Genomic DNA, 14,640 nt, shown 5'->3' on the forward strand with positions numbered 1-14,640 from the left:
AGATATTCTAGTGTGGTATAAAACCCATTGCTGCACCTTAATATATTACCGTGCACCACACTTCATAACAATTTGGGAATTTTTACAATGCCCGTAGGTCATCACATCGACTATTTTCCACAGCTGCACCATTCAGTTGACAAACAGCCTTATAATAAAGTATTTAAATCATCATAATGCACAAGACTGTAGCTTTGATCTAATACTTTGTCCTAACTGTAGTTTAAATTGATCTAAAGCTTTGATCTAATACTTTGTCATAACTGTCGCTTAAATTATTCAGTATATTGTCTTTTCCATTAAGATGTTTCTCCCAGGTGACATCATACAATGCTACGAAGTGCAGCTTAGCCAGTGATATCTACTATTTCTTTTTAAATAAAAATGCATTTGACGCAGAACCCTCTTATGTAGTAGGTGGAGAAGCTGTCAGACAATTGCTTGCATTAAATATTCAGCTTTAGGAAAACATACATTTTTAAATTATATACTTTGTAATGAATTAAAAACCGGTCACATTGCATGCATAGGAAAGATGTTGTACACATTCAATTAACTCAATGAGTTTTAGTTCATGCCAACATTTTGGCAATAATGACCATTGCAGAAATCATTGGCCATCTACAGGGACTGCACAGCATTGCTAAAATTTCAATTGGACAACAGATCAAGAAATGAGTATCAATGACTTCTATTTTTAAGGAACTGGGGTGGTTGAGAAGGGTCATTAAATTGTTTTGGATCAATGTATTACACTTCCCATTATACCAGATTTTGGTGGGGCTATTCCGATTAGCATACCCACAAAGGGGCATGTTATTACAGAATGATAAAGGGGTATGGTTACAATAAAGTGGGTTTAACCTTGCAGGAATGTAGGTGTAGTTGGATGAACTGGGGGCAGGGTTTTGGTGGATCACGGGTGTTGCCTAATTTGATAAGACTTTGCTTCTTGAAATCAGCATCATCATCATTTATTTATTTATATAGCGCCACTAATTCCACAGCGCTGTACAGAGAACTCACATCTTTCCCTGTCCCAATAGAGCTTACAGTCTATATTTCCTAACGCACACAATCACACACACAGACTAGGGTCAATTTGATAGCAGCCAATTAACCTACCAGTATGTTTTTGGATTGTGGAAAGAAACTGGAGCACTCAGAGGAAACCCACGCAAACACGGAGAGAACATACAAACTCCACACAGATAAGGCCATGGTCGGGAATCGAACTCATGACCCCAGTGCTTTGAGGCAGAAGTGTTAACCACTAAGCCACCGTGCTACCCACTAAGCCACTGTGCTGCCCAAAAATGTTGGAAGGTATGAGATGTGGACTGAGGGGGTTCATGCTGAGTTGGGTGTACATGTAATTTGTAATGCGCATGCCCACAGAAAAAGGGGGACGTCTATGGTTTTATGTATATTCGGTACATGCGCCTTCTAACACTTGGAGAGGTGGAACGAGTGAAGGGATGTGCAAATTTACACAACAGAAGGAACTGATACGGTTGGTCAATATTGATATAATCAAGGACAAATCTTGTAACCTGGGACTGCCCTGGGAATTACGGACAGGTAACAACTATGTATTTGTAAAGAGAGGTAAATATGAATTTTGGGTCAGAAGTGTGGGGAGTGTCGAAGAAGATGCAGGATTGTCACAAGGGACGGGTGCAATTACAGCTTTGATTAGAGCTGGAGGAGGACTGCAAATGACCTCAGGAGGGGAAATGTAGTGTTACAGGAGTATGAAAAAATGCAGCAATTTCTTCAACCGTTAAAAATATATTTTAAACTTTGAAATGTAATTTGCAATGTACTTATTAAGGCTCATATGGAGACAAAATCTATTTTTTTACATGTGTAGCAGTTTAACCAATATTCTGAGATTTCTATTAATACAGAAATGGTTTAGCACATCCATTTTCATGACACTTTCAGGTCATGAAGCTTTAAAATAACTCAGTAATGTTTCCTGCGAACAAGTGAGGGGATGTAGAAGTATTCTTATCTTAGTAGTATGACCACAGGTGAATGAGAGTGCTTCAGTATTACATTCTATGTATTGTAATTAAGATATATAAGTATGTCTTAATCGTTACAATGCAGCACATCAGGCTGTACGCTGTTATGTAGTATGTATGTATCTATCTATGTATGTATGTACTATGTATGTATGTATGTAGCATACTAACTAAAACCTGCATAACGTAGTATTTTTGGTTTTAGTTTTTTCCAGAATATCACTCACCAAGAGGAAAGTTGTGTTTTGCTTATAGCTGGTGGAAATGATAAGTCAAGGTTCTCCTCAGACAATAAGCATATTCTGGTTGGTTCAATGTGACCACTTCTGAATAGAAACGAAAACCAGTAAGCGCTTAGAGGATAATGTCACTTTTAGCCAACTTCCCCCACCCAAACTATCACATTTATTGGTGCCAACATGCCTGGGACCCCCGCAGTTCAGGAGAACTTACCTCTGGTGACAGGAACAGTTTAAACTTCTAACACAGTAGCTGATTGGACAGAGCTCCAGTGTTAGTGTGAGAGAGTTAAATAGACAGGTTTGAACCCAGGTTTGAACTTCTGCTGCCCTTTCTAAATGTCAGAAAGGGGAGCAGAAGCATTGGACGTCAGTTGCATTCCATGTGAAATGCGAAAATTCTTGACGTGCGTTAGTTAACTTGTAGGTGGTTGTACTTACATTTGGACAGGTTGGTGGAGAACACTCTGTTGACTGCAAATTGTAGCGGAAAGCGTCCAGAAAAAACAATGATTCCCAGTGCATGAGTGGGTATGGTGAGATTGGAAACAATGGGTTACAGTGTCACCCCTGTGTACATGTATTGTATTACTTTTAGAAATGCTACGGAACACATACACATGTATTTTGATGCCAGTGGGCAGTAGTCCTTGATTTGTTTGCAGTAAACACTATTGCCATTAAGGTCAAACAAATATAAAATGCTCTCTACTTGAAGCTGTCACCCTACATAATATTACACTAAAACACATAAAATTACAATATAAAAATAAACTAATCACGTTATAGTAAAACAGATAGATTAAACATCTCAGTCATCTTCAATAAAACAATTCAAAACAATGTCAATAGTTCTGTTTCCATGTGTTTTCTCATTTTTTTATATTTTGTGGCCAAGATCCCCCTCCTATGTAATATGTACACATGTAATGAGTTTCTAGTTCACCTTACAGATGCAATAGAGCAAGTGTCCAACACACCGAAAAAATAAGCCATTTCCACTTAAAACCAAAAGATACAACAGCAAATCAAACAAACTCAGGAATAGCAGGAAGTCATATGTAAATAGTAATATTATTTAGCGGTTATTTGCACACCCCTACTGACATTTTCTTGGTGCAAATATTTGTTGTCTTATATCTTTTAGCTGCTGTTTTTGTATTTTTAGCTTTTTTAAGTCTGCTGGGGACTTGTGAATATGTTATTTTTGTAGTACTGTATTATTTAAAAGAAGCTTGATTATTATTAATCAGTATGCTACTCCTTGTAAACTGACAACTTACATCAAAGGTTATTTGAGATCAATTTAGAGAAATGTCTAGAAGAAGGTTTGCCACATCAGTGTTCTTTTTTTGCTAACAATTATAAGATGATTAGAATTATACATGATGGAAGAAGGATTACACACATTAGAAATAATTATGATCCTCACAGAATATAGATCCAGAGCCACCAGATATTATTGGAAACAGAATGTTTGGACATAACTGGGAGCTCTCCAATTAGATGAAAAAGTGTGACTCCCTCGTACCCACAAAGACACATTGATTTTTGTTTTCCTATGTTTTCCTATGTTCCCTTTGTATTCTAATTCTGGGTGATTTCATTATTCTTTGTCATGCTGCTACTTTCAAGAAACACCTCGCAGTATGTCAAATGTGGTCCCTAAAATTTAAAATTGAACAGATATGAACAATGTATTTGCTGTTACATGATGTTTATCTATCTATACATGTCTGCAATGCATCTTCAATAAAAAAAAAATTGGAAGCAATAATAATAATCAAACAACTGGCAGCGTGTTCCCCCTAAATTAAAATACTCAAACAGGAAAGTATTATACATAAAAGGGGCTAGATTTACTAAACTGCGGGTTTAAAAAAGGGGAGTTGCTGCCTATAGCAACCAAAAATGACAGCTAGAATCTGATTGGTTGCTATAGGCAACATCTCCACTTTTTCAAACTTGTAGTTTAGTAAATATATCCCTAGGCTGATTTTCACTAACTAACAGGTAGAAGAACATGAATACGGGGTCCCCTCCCTGTACTGAAAACTATCCCATGGGTAATTTTCCCTAGTCAGTGCAGGGCTTGTGCTTCTATGGGGGAGGGTTGCAAGCATACCCCTCCTCCCAGAAGCTATCAGACATACCCTACTCTCCTGGGCTGTGGGTCCAGAATGATTCTTTGTTGATCTGACGTAGATTAAATATCCCCATATAACTCCCCTTCACCACCTGTCAATCATAAGTGGCAAGCATTGGGAAATGATTTTGCTTGACTGTCGTTGAAGGGAGTCACAGCAAAATCATGACTTTCATTGTTTAATGGCGGTTGTTAGTAATTTGTGGGGGAGTATTTCTTATGGGGATTTTTTTTACCTTTTGGACTATGGTGGTGAGCAATGGTTTTTGGGAAGTCAACAATCACTCCATGGCCACCAAAGATGGTTGCACATAGCAATGAAGATCTCATTAACCAATAATAATTTCACCTATCGGTGAGGAGCTTATTCTTCTTTGTCCTTCAAGAGTATAATGTTGATTTTCCACTCTTACGGTATCTTATTAAGAAGAGACACACGCCAACTCCCTCAGATAATAAACTTTGAATTTCATACATAATTTACCTCCCAGACCTGTTAAATGAGGTATTGTGCTTAGACTTTATGAAGACAGTTGAGGTCATTTACGAAGGGCAAAACAGCTGAACTTGAATTTTTATACTTTTAATGAGGCAAAACACTTCAAATACATAGCACACTGTGTAATGATAATAAAAAACATCAACAAAAAAACATGCACATAAATCAGCAACAGTGGTAGACAAGCCGGGCTGTTTACACTGTATCAGGGTGACCACAAGTGTGGAGTTTCCTTACTATAGTCAGAGCTTCTCTATGGGAAGGGTGTAAAAAACTTCTTACCCCCAGAGGCCACCAGATCCATTATGTAAAGTATTTGTTCTTACTGACACTTTGGGCTGTTGGGTCCAGGGTTATTATTAACAAGATCTGGTCCTGCAAGTTTGTTACCCCTCTGGTCCCAGTATAATGGACAGGGGTCTAGGTATTATATGAAGAAAGTAAAAAACAAACAAAAAAACCTACACACAATATTCAAATAAGAGTTAATTAAGTCAAGGACTCCCCAAAATGCATATTCACCACTGTTTGAATATAAAAAAAAATCTTCTTTCTTGATCAGTTGTATTCCAAATGGGAAATAAAATCTTCTCTTCCTGACCTTCCGTGGCTATGGGGTGTGTGTAGAATCAACAAACATTCCCTGATATAAAATAGAATGTTCAACTCTTGATTTAGTCAAATTGATGTGTTTCTATCTAACCTTATCCTGAAATTGAGGGTGATTTATACAAAGTGCTCAGTGAAGCTTGATCATAAGTGGATTGTTATTTGGGAGAAGATTGGTCTCAATGGTAAATTACTTTAAATGTTTACCTGTCTTCTACAGATCAGGTATAGGGAGCCATTTTGCAGGCTTAGACAGTGTTGCCTCAGTGATGTCACAAGTTCCTAATTGTTAGTCTGTATTCTTAAGGACTATAAATCAGTAGGACTGTGTAAGAATAAGGTAGGGTGTGAACAAATGACATGAGTGCAATGTAAATGAGATGTGCACATTTAATTCATGTCTATTTGTGACAAGTGATTTAAACAGCAAAGAGTGCTAATACATTCATGTGTTTATATTTCTACTGTGACACCCAAATGAAAGAGTGAACTGCATTTAAGGACTAACCAGTATCACTCCTCAAGAAGTAGTTATATTACATAGTAACTCAATGTTCCATATTTGGATTAATTTTGTTACCCCAACATTCTCACCTGCATTTTCATTATATTTACAGAGGATGTCCGTCAGTGTTACTTGCTGCAGGTAACAGAATGCGAACGTTGGTCTGAAGCAAAAGGTAAAATGTTTGTTCATATGTGTCTCTACTGTTCATATACTGAGCTTGGGGTGACTTGTGCTAGCCCTTGGGTTGCAGAAACTAAAATGTTGTATTTAATCATCTGTTTTGAATAACCCTTGAATAATTCAGTTTACCAGTTACAGACCAGAATACTAGAGATGTATCTGAGTAAGCTGCTCAAAAACTCAGCTTTACAAAACAGGGACTGAAGAGATTATACACCCTAAAATAACCCGAGGGAGGCAGTGAATTATTGTTGGTATGGTATTGTGATAAGGATTGGTAATCTTAAATACAGGTAAGTCATTTCCAAATGGTCGACACGGTTCAAAGGTGCTGCAAGAGTTTTGGTGATGTCATGTGATATCTACTAAGGTTATGCCATTATCACGCCTGATGAGCGTGGTTATATACTGTCTTCTGCAGATGACAATGTTTTCTGTTGTTAACGATGTACAGATCTGAGTATTTCTTATGGAATTCATAATATCTGCCTCAAATTATGTGCAAATTGCTCAAAACCAAGATTTTGTATTATGGGAAAGATAACAAAATATAGTATAAAGGGTAGATATTTGAAGATATTTCTGATTTTGTGGGTCATAAGAACCGCAAAATCAGGAATTACATAAAGTAAAATTAGGTACAAATACACCAATGCATGTCAGATTTACAAATCCATATGTGCATGTCTTAAACCCTGAATAAGAGTTAAATAAATAGAACTTTGGAAGTATCAGGAAAGATTCAGTTAAACCATTGTTGTACCTCATGTGGTTTGTCCCGTATGTACAGACCCATTTTCACATTGTTGTGTTCAAGTCTGTTTCACCAGGAATACTTTTTTTAAATCTTAGTCCACTCAAATAAATTTAACGTGTTTTTATGGGTTAATATCAGCGGCATATGGAGGATTTGGGTGGATCGGGAGTACACATAGGCACATTCGTACACTTACTTTTGCAACCACATGGAAAAACGATATTTCATTTTACAGGAGACAAAGAAGAGCAGAGGGCGAATTTACAGGTGTGCTCCTTAATATGCAGGAGGGCGTACAGCGCTTTTCTTCAAAAGGACTTTTTGGAGATCATGTCTCATCCCTATGTTATTAATGTTATTATGAGACGAGAATCAATAGGTTGGACGAGAATCAATAAGACGGTCCTGTACTTAATCCCATTTCATTTCTGTGTTTTTGTTGAATTGAGAGGGGAGGTAATTATGGAGAGTGGAAGGGTGGGCCACCCATATATCAGGCTACACAAGTATCGGGTAAATTACTGAATGGGTTTTTTCTGATACTACTAATATATGAGGATGGAGCGACTGCTGCATGGCCATTTCTAATATGCCTTACATTGTCTCCTATTTTTAGACAGAGCCTTTCCTCCCATAAGCTGAGTGTACGAGAGCCGCTTCAGAAAGCAGGAATGAGCAGAACACTCACGTTTCAAGGGCCATAGGATTTGTTGGGTCTTCCAGCACAGGAAATACATTATGTTCATGGATATCAGATTTGGAAAGTATACATAAACAAAGAATATGAACTTTTTGGTGAAAGGCTAAAGTAAGAGAAGAAAAGAAGGAGCGGGGTCAGATGGATGGCTTAATTGTAAACCATTTGTCTAAAGAGTTCAGTAAACTAGGCTGAATTATGAAAGTAACTGAACAATAATCTGGTTGCTGTTCGTACAATTGAAGCTGAATGTAAAGGGAGAAGCAGACTGAGTAAATATAGGCCAGGCTTATTTTTACTGTGTTCCTTGACCGATCTATTTCCTGGGGGTATCTAAACTAGTCATGGCTAATATTGTGTTTCCTTTTCACATCTGCAGTATAGGATGAGCTATGTGCAGAACAAATCTATTATTAGATATCTTCAAACTAAGGTTAGGAATAAACTCACTCTGACATGTGCAGAATATTAGGGGTGTTCTAAAAATAGATTTATTTATCTTACCTAGAGCTGCACACGTGTCCCCAGGACAGGAGACCCAAAAAGAATGAGTCTATACAGTGCTAGGTCATTGGGCTGTATAAGATATATGATATGTTACATTATTGTGATATGCAGTACATGTGTGCATCTGTAAGAATGAAAAATGCAGATTACCCCTTATAAATCACACCCAACAAAGTTCATGTCCATATCCCAAAAATGCACTATTGTGCCTAGTATTTATGTTTAAGTAATCTATTCAGGTCCTCCCCGTCAATTTTGGGATTTGCCAAAAGGACTACTGTTCTTGAGATTATTAATACACAGGTCCTGGCTCCTGAACCTTTGGTAAAATTAGTTTCACAGCCTTATTCAGCCTCTCAGTTCTGCTCTACTGTGGTATTGACTCCCAGTCACTGCGTATTCTGCATTACTGCATTTGGTCATTGCAAGTGGCAATAAAGAGATCCAGTTCTGGCTGACCAGTGAGTGATGGAATGGGCCGTGTATACAGAAATACGGGCTGGTGTGTTTTGTATACCAAAGCTATTTTTTAGTTACAGACCAACCCTGAATCTACCAACTCTAACAATAATGTTAGGTGAGCGTGTAATGAAAGGGGTTGTAGTGCAATCTGTGTGCACACACACTATCAATGTCAATGCTCAGAGGATATTCAGGTCAACATGTAAGATATCATTCTCAGCTCTCACTGGTCAAATGATGGCTGCAAAGTCTAGCTCAGCTATGATGTATTCCATCCATTTGGTACTGACAAGTAATTATTTTATTAAGTACTTGGGAGCCATTACATCTGGCAAGTAGCTATAAATAATATAAAAATAGGATTTCTGCCTCTGGTGTGCTCAAGAATATCTCTCATGTTCCCTTTAATGTTTTCTATGTGCCACTTGCAGTCTCTGATGTGCCAGTTACTGTTTTTATTACCCATTTTTAAAATAACTGTCAAGTGAATCATGATTTATTTCATCATCATCATCATCATTTAATTATATAGCGCCACTAATTCCGCAGCGCTGTACAGAGAACTCATTCACATCAGTCCCTGCCCCATTGAAGCTTACAATCTAAATTCCCTAATATAGACACACACTCACACACAGACAGAGAGGGAGACAGACAGAGAGGGAGAGACTAGGTTAAATTTTTTTTTTGATAGCAGCCAATTAACCTACCAGTATGTTTTTGGAGTGTGGGAGGAAACCGGAGCACCCGGAGGAAACCCACGCAAACACAGGGAGAACATACAAACTCCACACAGATAAGGCCATGGTTGGGAATTGAACTCATGACCCCAGTGCTGTGAGGCAGAAGTGCTAACCACTAGGCCACTGTGCTTCCAGAGATAAGCCTCACAATATATTCCAGAGTTAAAACCACACCCACATGAACATAAGAAATATCTCAAAATTGCATAACCGACACCAATATTTTTGTGCTATGCGCGTATTTTTTATCCTGGCCAGCATCAGTTATGCACAGCTAGTTTGACCCACTTAGAAGACCATGAGACTCTCCTTCTCTCTTTCCTGTCCGCTCTCCTTCTCTCTGGTCTCTCTCTCCTCTCTCCCCCCCCCCCCCCCCCAGGTAGTAAGGCACATACAGCAAGCTGTCGCATTCTTTTATTTAGGTCTTACAGCTACATCCTGTGAATCAGACAAGAGTCGAACTGGCCCAAAGGATGGGAGGCCCGTCCTTAGTTCTCCATTCACTCCAGGGACCCTTAAACCAGCTCTAGCTCAAGATGTGTAAAGCAGTCTTTCCAACACACATTTCCTCATTGTTTAAACAACATAAGATAAAAACCTGTGACACACCTACACATTATCAGTGCTTATATGTATAAAAATTGGTGTTCTGCTGTGGTCCAGTTTCCAGAGAAAACGCTTGTGATCTAGCCCCATCAGGTTGCCCATGTAAACCAACATAATACTTTATACACTCTCCCAGGTAACTTCTTCATGCAGTACACCTCCCAAACTATGTAATAGAACCGAATATATAATGTGACAAACTGCTGCTCGCTGCTATAGGATATAGTTGTGATAAAATATAATAGGATAGTGTGAAAGTAAACTCTAGTTATTTTCTGTTATCAAACATTCCCTCATTAGTTTCAAAATATATTGTTCCTAAAATAATTTATATTTTACACAGTATTTAAAGAAGGGGGTGCATAGTGGGTTAATTATAAATGCAGATACTAGGGGCAGAGAAAACTGATTATGGCTGATTTGTGGATTTATAATGTAACACTTGAAAGTAGAGTTGACTTCAGTGTTAAACCAAGTTGTTCTAAATAAAATAGAAAACTTCTCCTAAGGCCGAAAGGGGAAACATGAGCTTGTACATGTTCCTTATTGATGTGTAAATTATTCAAGCACTTCCTGGATCTAATTATATGTTAATTGGGGTTAGGATACATTTTAAGAGACTAAAAGAATAGGTCTCCATTTGTGTCATTGTATACATGTTTCTGTAAGATGATCAGTTACATATAACACCCTTGTCTCCAGTCACTGTATAGGTAAAAAGGTAGCATAATGGATTAAATATCTATCTATCTATCTATCTATCTATCTAACTATCTATCTATCTATCTATCTATCTATCTACAGTCAGGTCCATAAATATTGGGACATTGACACAATTCTCATATTTTGGGCTCTAACACCAGCACAATGGATTTGAATTGAAACAAACAAGATGTGCTTTAACTGCAGACTTTCAGCTTTAATTTGAGGGTAATTTACATCCAAATCAGGTGAACGATGTAGGAATTACAACGGTTTCTATATGTGCCTCCCACTTTTTAAGGGACCAAAAGTAATGGGACAAACTAAACAATCCTACATCAAACTTTCACTTTTTAATACTTTGTTGCAAATCCTTTGCAGTCAATTACAGCCTGAAATCTGGAAAGCATAGACATCACCAGACGCTGGGTTTCATCCCTGGTGATGCTCTGCCAGGCCTCTACCGCAAATGTCTTCAGTTCCTGCTTGTTCTTCGGGCATTTTCCCTTCAGTTTTGTCTTCATCAAGTGAAATGCATGCTCAATCGGATTCAGGTCAGGTGATTGACTTGGCCATTGCATAACATTCCACTTGTTGGCCTTAAAAAACTCTTTGGTTGCTTTTGCAGTATGCTTCGGGTCATTGTCCATCTGCACTGTGAAGCACCGTCCAATGAGTTCTGAAGCTTTTGACTGAATATGAGCAGATAATATTGCCCGAAACACTTCAGAATTCATCCTGCTGCTTTTGTCAGAAGTCACATCATCAATAAATACAAGGGAACCAGTTCCATTGGCAGCCATACATGCCTACTCCATGATACTACCACCACCATGCTTCACTGATGAGTTGGTATGTTTTGGATCATGAGCAGTTCCTTTCCTTCTCCATACTCTTCTCTTCCCATCACTCTGGTACAAGTTGATCTTTGTCGCATCTGCCCATAGGATGTTGTTCCAGAACTGTAATGGCTTTTTTAGATGTTGTTTGCCAAACTCTAATCTGGTCTTCCTGTTTTTGTGGCTCACAAATGGTTTACATCTTGTGGTCAATCCTCTATATTCACTCTTGTGAAGTCTTCTCTTGATTGTTGACTTTGACACATATACACCTACCTCCTGGAGAGTGTTCCTGATTTGGCCAACTGTTGTGAAAGGGTTTTTCTTCACCCGGGAAAAAATTCTTCTTTCATCCACCACAGTTGTTTTCCGTGGTCTTCCAGGTCTTTTGGTGTTGCTGATCTCTCTGGTGCGTTCTTTCTTTTTAAGAAAGCTCCAAACAGTTGATTTGGCCTCACCTAATGTTTTTGCTATCTCTCTGATGGGTTTGTTTTGATTTTTCTGCCTAATGATGGCTTGCTTCACTGATAGTGACAGCTCTTTGGATCTCATATTGAGAGTCGACAGTAACAGATTCCAAATGCAAATGTCACACCTAGAATCAACTCCAGACCTTTTAGCTGCTTAATTGATGATGAAATAACGAGGGAATAGCCCACACATATCCATGAAATAGCTTTGGAGTCGATTGTCCCATTACTTTTGGTCCCTTAAAAAGTGGAAGGCACATATAGAAACCGTTGTAATTCCTACACTGTTCACCTGATTTGGATGTAAATACCCTCAAATTAAAGCTGAAAGTCTGCAGTTAAAGCACATCTTGTGAGTTTAATTTCAAATCCATTGTGGTGGTGTATAGAGCCCAAAATATGAGAATTGTGTCGATGTCCCAATATTTATGGACCTGACTGTATCTACCTATCTATCTATCTATCTATCTATCTATCTATCTATCTATCTATCTATCTATCTATCTATCTATCTATCTTATTCATCACTCTATCCATCTATCTATCTATCTATCTATCTATCTATCTATCTATCTATCTATCTATCTATCTATCTATCTATCTATCTTATTCATCACTCTATCTATCTATCTATCTATCTATCTATCTATCTATCTATCTATCTATCTTATTCATCACTTTATCCATCTATCTATCTATCTATCTATCTCTCTGTCTTTGTCTCTCATTTTATTCTCATATCTATCTCAAATATTTCTATCTGTCTTATTATTATTATTATTATTATTCTTTATTTATATGGCGCCACAAGGTGTCTGCAGCGCCGTACAATATACAGTACAGACAGAATACAAGGGTATGACAGTACAGAGTAGAACAAGTATCACCAAGACTTCAATATCTCCAAGCAAAGCAAATAGAGTGGTGTAGGAGAAGAAGAAAAGGTATTGAGACAGAAGGGAAGAGGGCCCTGCTCAAAGGAGCTTACATACTAAGGGGAGGGGAGACGGACAGCAGGCACAAGGGGAGTCAGAGGGGTTCAAGTACAAGAGTAGACGGGAAAGTGGGAGGAGATGAGAACGATAAGGTTAAGTGGAAGGTTGGAAGGCCTTAAGGAACAGATGGGTTTTGAGAGCCCGCTTGAATGAGCCAAGATTAGAGGACAGGCGGATGGAGGAAGGGAGGTTGTTCCAGTGAAGGGGGGCAGCATGGGAGAAGTCTCGGACTCTGGCATGGGATGAGGTGATCAGTACAGAGGAAAGCCGACGGTCATTGGCCGAACGCAGGGAACGGGCAGGAGTGCGGATGGAGAGGAGATTGGAGATATAAGGGGCAGTGGAGTGGGAGAGGGCCTTGTAGGTGACAGTGAGGAGTTTAAAGAGGATTCTGAAGGTGAAAGGGAGCCAGTGAAGGGCAAGGAGGAGAGGGGAGGCCGAGGAAGAGCGGCGTGAGAGAAAAATAAGTCTTGCAGCAGCGTTAAGTACAGAGCGTAGGGGGGCGAGATGGGAGTGGGGGAGGCCGGTGAGGAGAAGGTTGCAGTAATCGAGATGGGAAATAATGAGAGCATGGATGATGGTTTTGGCAGCCTCCTGGGAGAGGAAGGGCCGAATGCGGGCAATGTTCCGTAGTTGTAAGCGACAGGAGTGGGCAAGAGATTGAATGTGGGGGGCAAAGGAGAGAGAGGAGTCCAGGATGACACCCAAGCAGCGGAGTTGGGGAACAGCAGAGATGGTGGTGTTGTTAACGGTGATGGAAAGTCTTATAACTATCTCGTCTATCTATCTCTCTCTATTTCTCTCACATCTATCTCATATCTTTCTATCTATCTGTCTCATATCTATCTCATATCTATCTCATCTATCTATCTCTATCTTATTCAATGGTGTCCTTATGGTAAATTACTTAAAACCTTCACCCCATTTGTGGAACGAGACAAACTGCAGGTTCTGAATGTTTCCATTATTATGAATAAAACATTTATATTTTTTATAAAAACAAGAATTTTTTCAATTGTTTTATAAAACCGATTAAATATGTAACTTATGTAGTAAAGGTCGTTCCATGAACACCAGTTATTTCGTCTCCTTACATACATTCTAAATAAAGCTTTCCATGGCAACGCCACACTTGAAGAATCTAATCTAATATATAAATAGACAACCAGTGACTAATGTTAAGTAGAAGAGATGTACAACATTCTCCACCTATTTCTTTTTTTTGTCCCTAGAGAGGAAATAGCCTGGAAATAAATTCCAAGTGTTGTCTTTACTTCTGAGTACAGTAAGAGCAACAACAGACCTCAAACAAACATTTTACGCCCATACCTACTTACTGTAAATAGAAAAAAAAGATTTTTAACATATTTGGCTAAATATAAATGCTAAAAGTCTTGAAGAGTTTGGATACTCAAATTTTGCAGTATGCAAGACAGTCGTGGAGGCTCATTTATTAACTGCAGAAAGACACAAAGGGGTATATTTACTAAACTGCGGGTTTGAAAAAGTGGAGATGTCATGGATAGCAACCAATCATATTCTAGTTATCATTTATTTAGTACATTCTACAAAATGACAGCTAGAATCTGATTGGTTGCTATAGGCAACATCTCCACTTTTTCAAACCCACAGTTTAGTAAATATGCCCCAA

General features: G+C 38.5%; 1 protein-coding gene across 1 annotated transcript in view; it reads left to right on the top strand.

Moving 5' to 3' along the window:
• FRY (FRY microtubule binding protein) overlaps positions 1-14,640 on the top strand; it is a 310,594-nt gene that overhangs the window by 45,654 nt on the left and 250,300 nt on the right. The window contains exon 2 of the mRNA XM_075198969.1: positions 6,141-6,203. The gene's annotated coding sequence lies outside the window, so the exon portion shown is untranslated. The remainder of the gene's footprint in view (positions 1-6,140; positions 6,204-14,640) is intronic.

Source organism: Mixophyes fleayi, chromosome 2 (genome assembly GCF_038048845.1).
Source record: "Mixophyes fleayi isolate aMixFle1 chromosome 2, aMixFle1.hap1, whole genome shotgun sequence".
Taxonomy (NCBI): Eukaryota; Metazoa; Chordata; class Amphibia; order Anura; family Limnodynastidae; genus Mixophyes; species Mixophyes fleayi.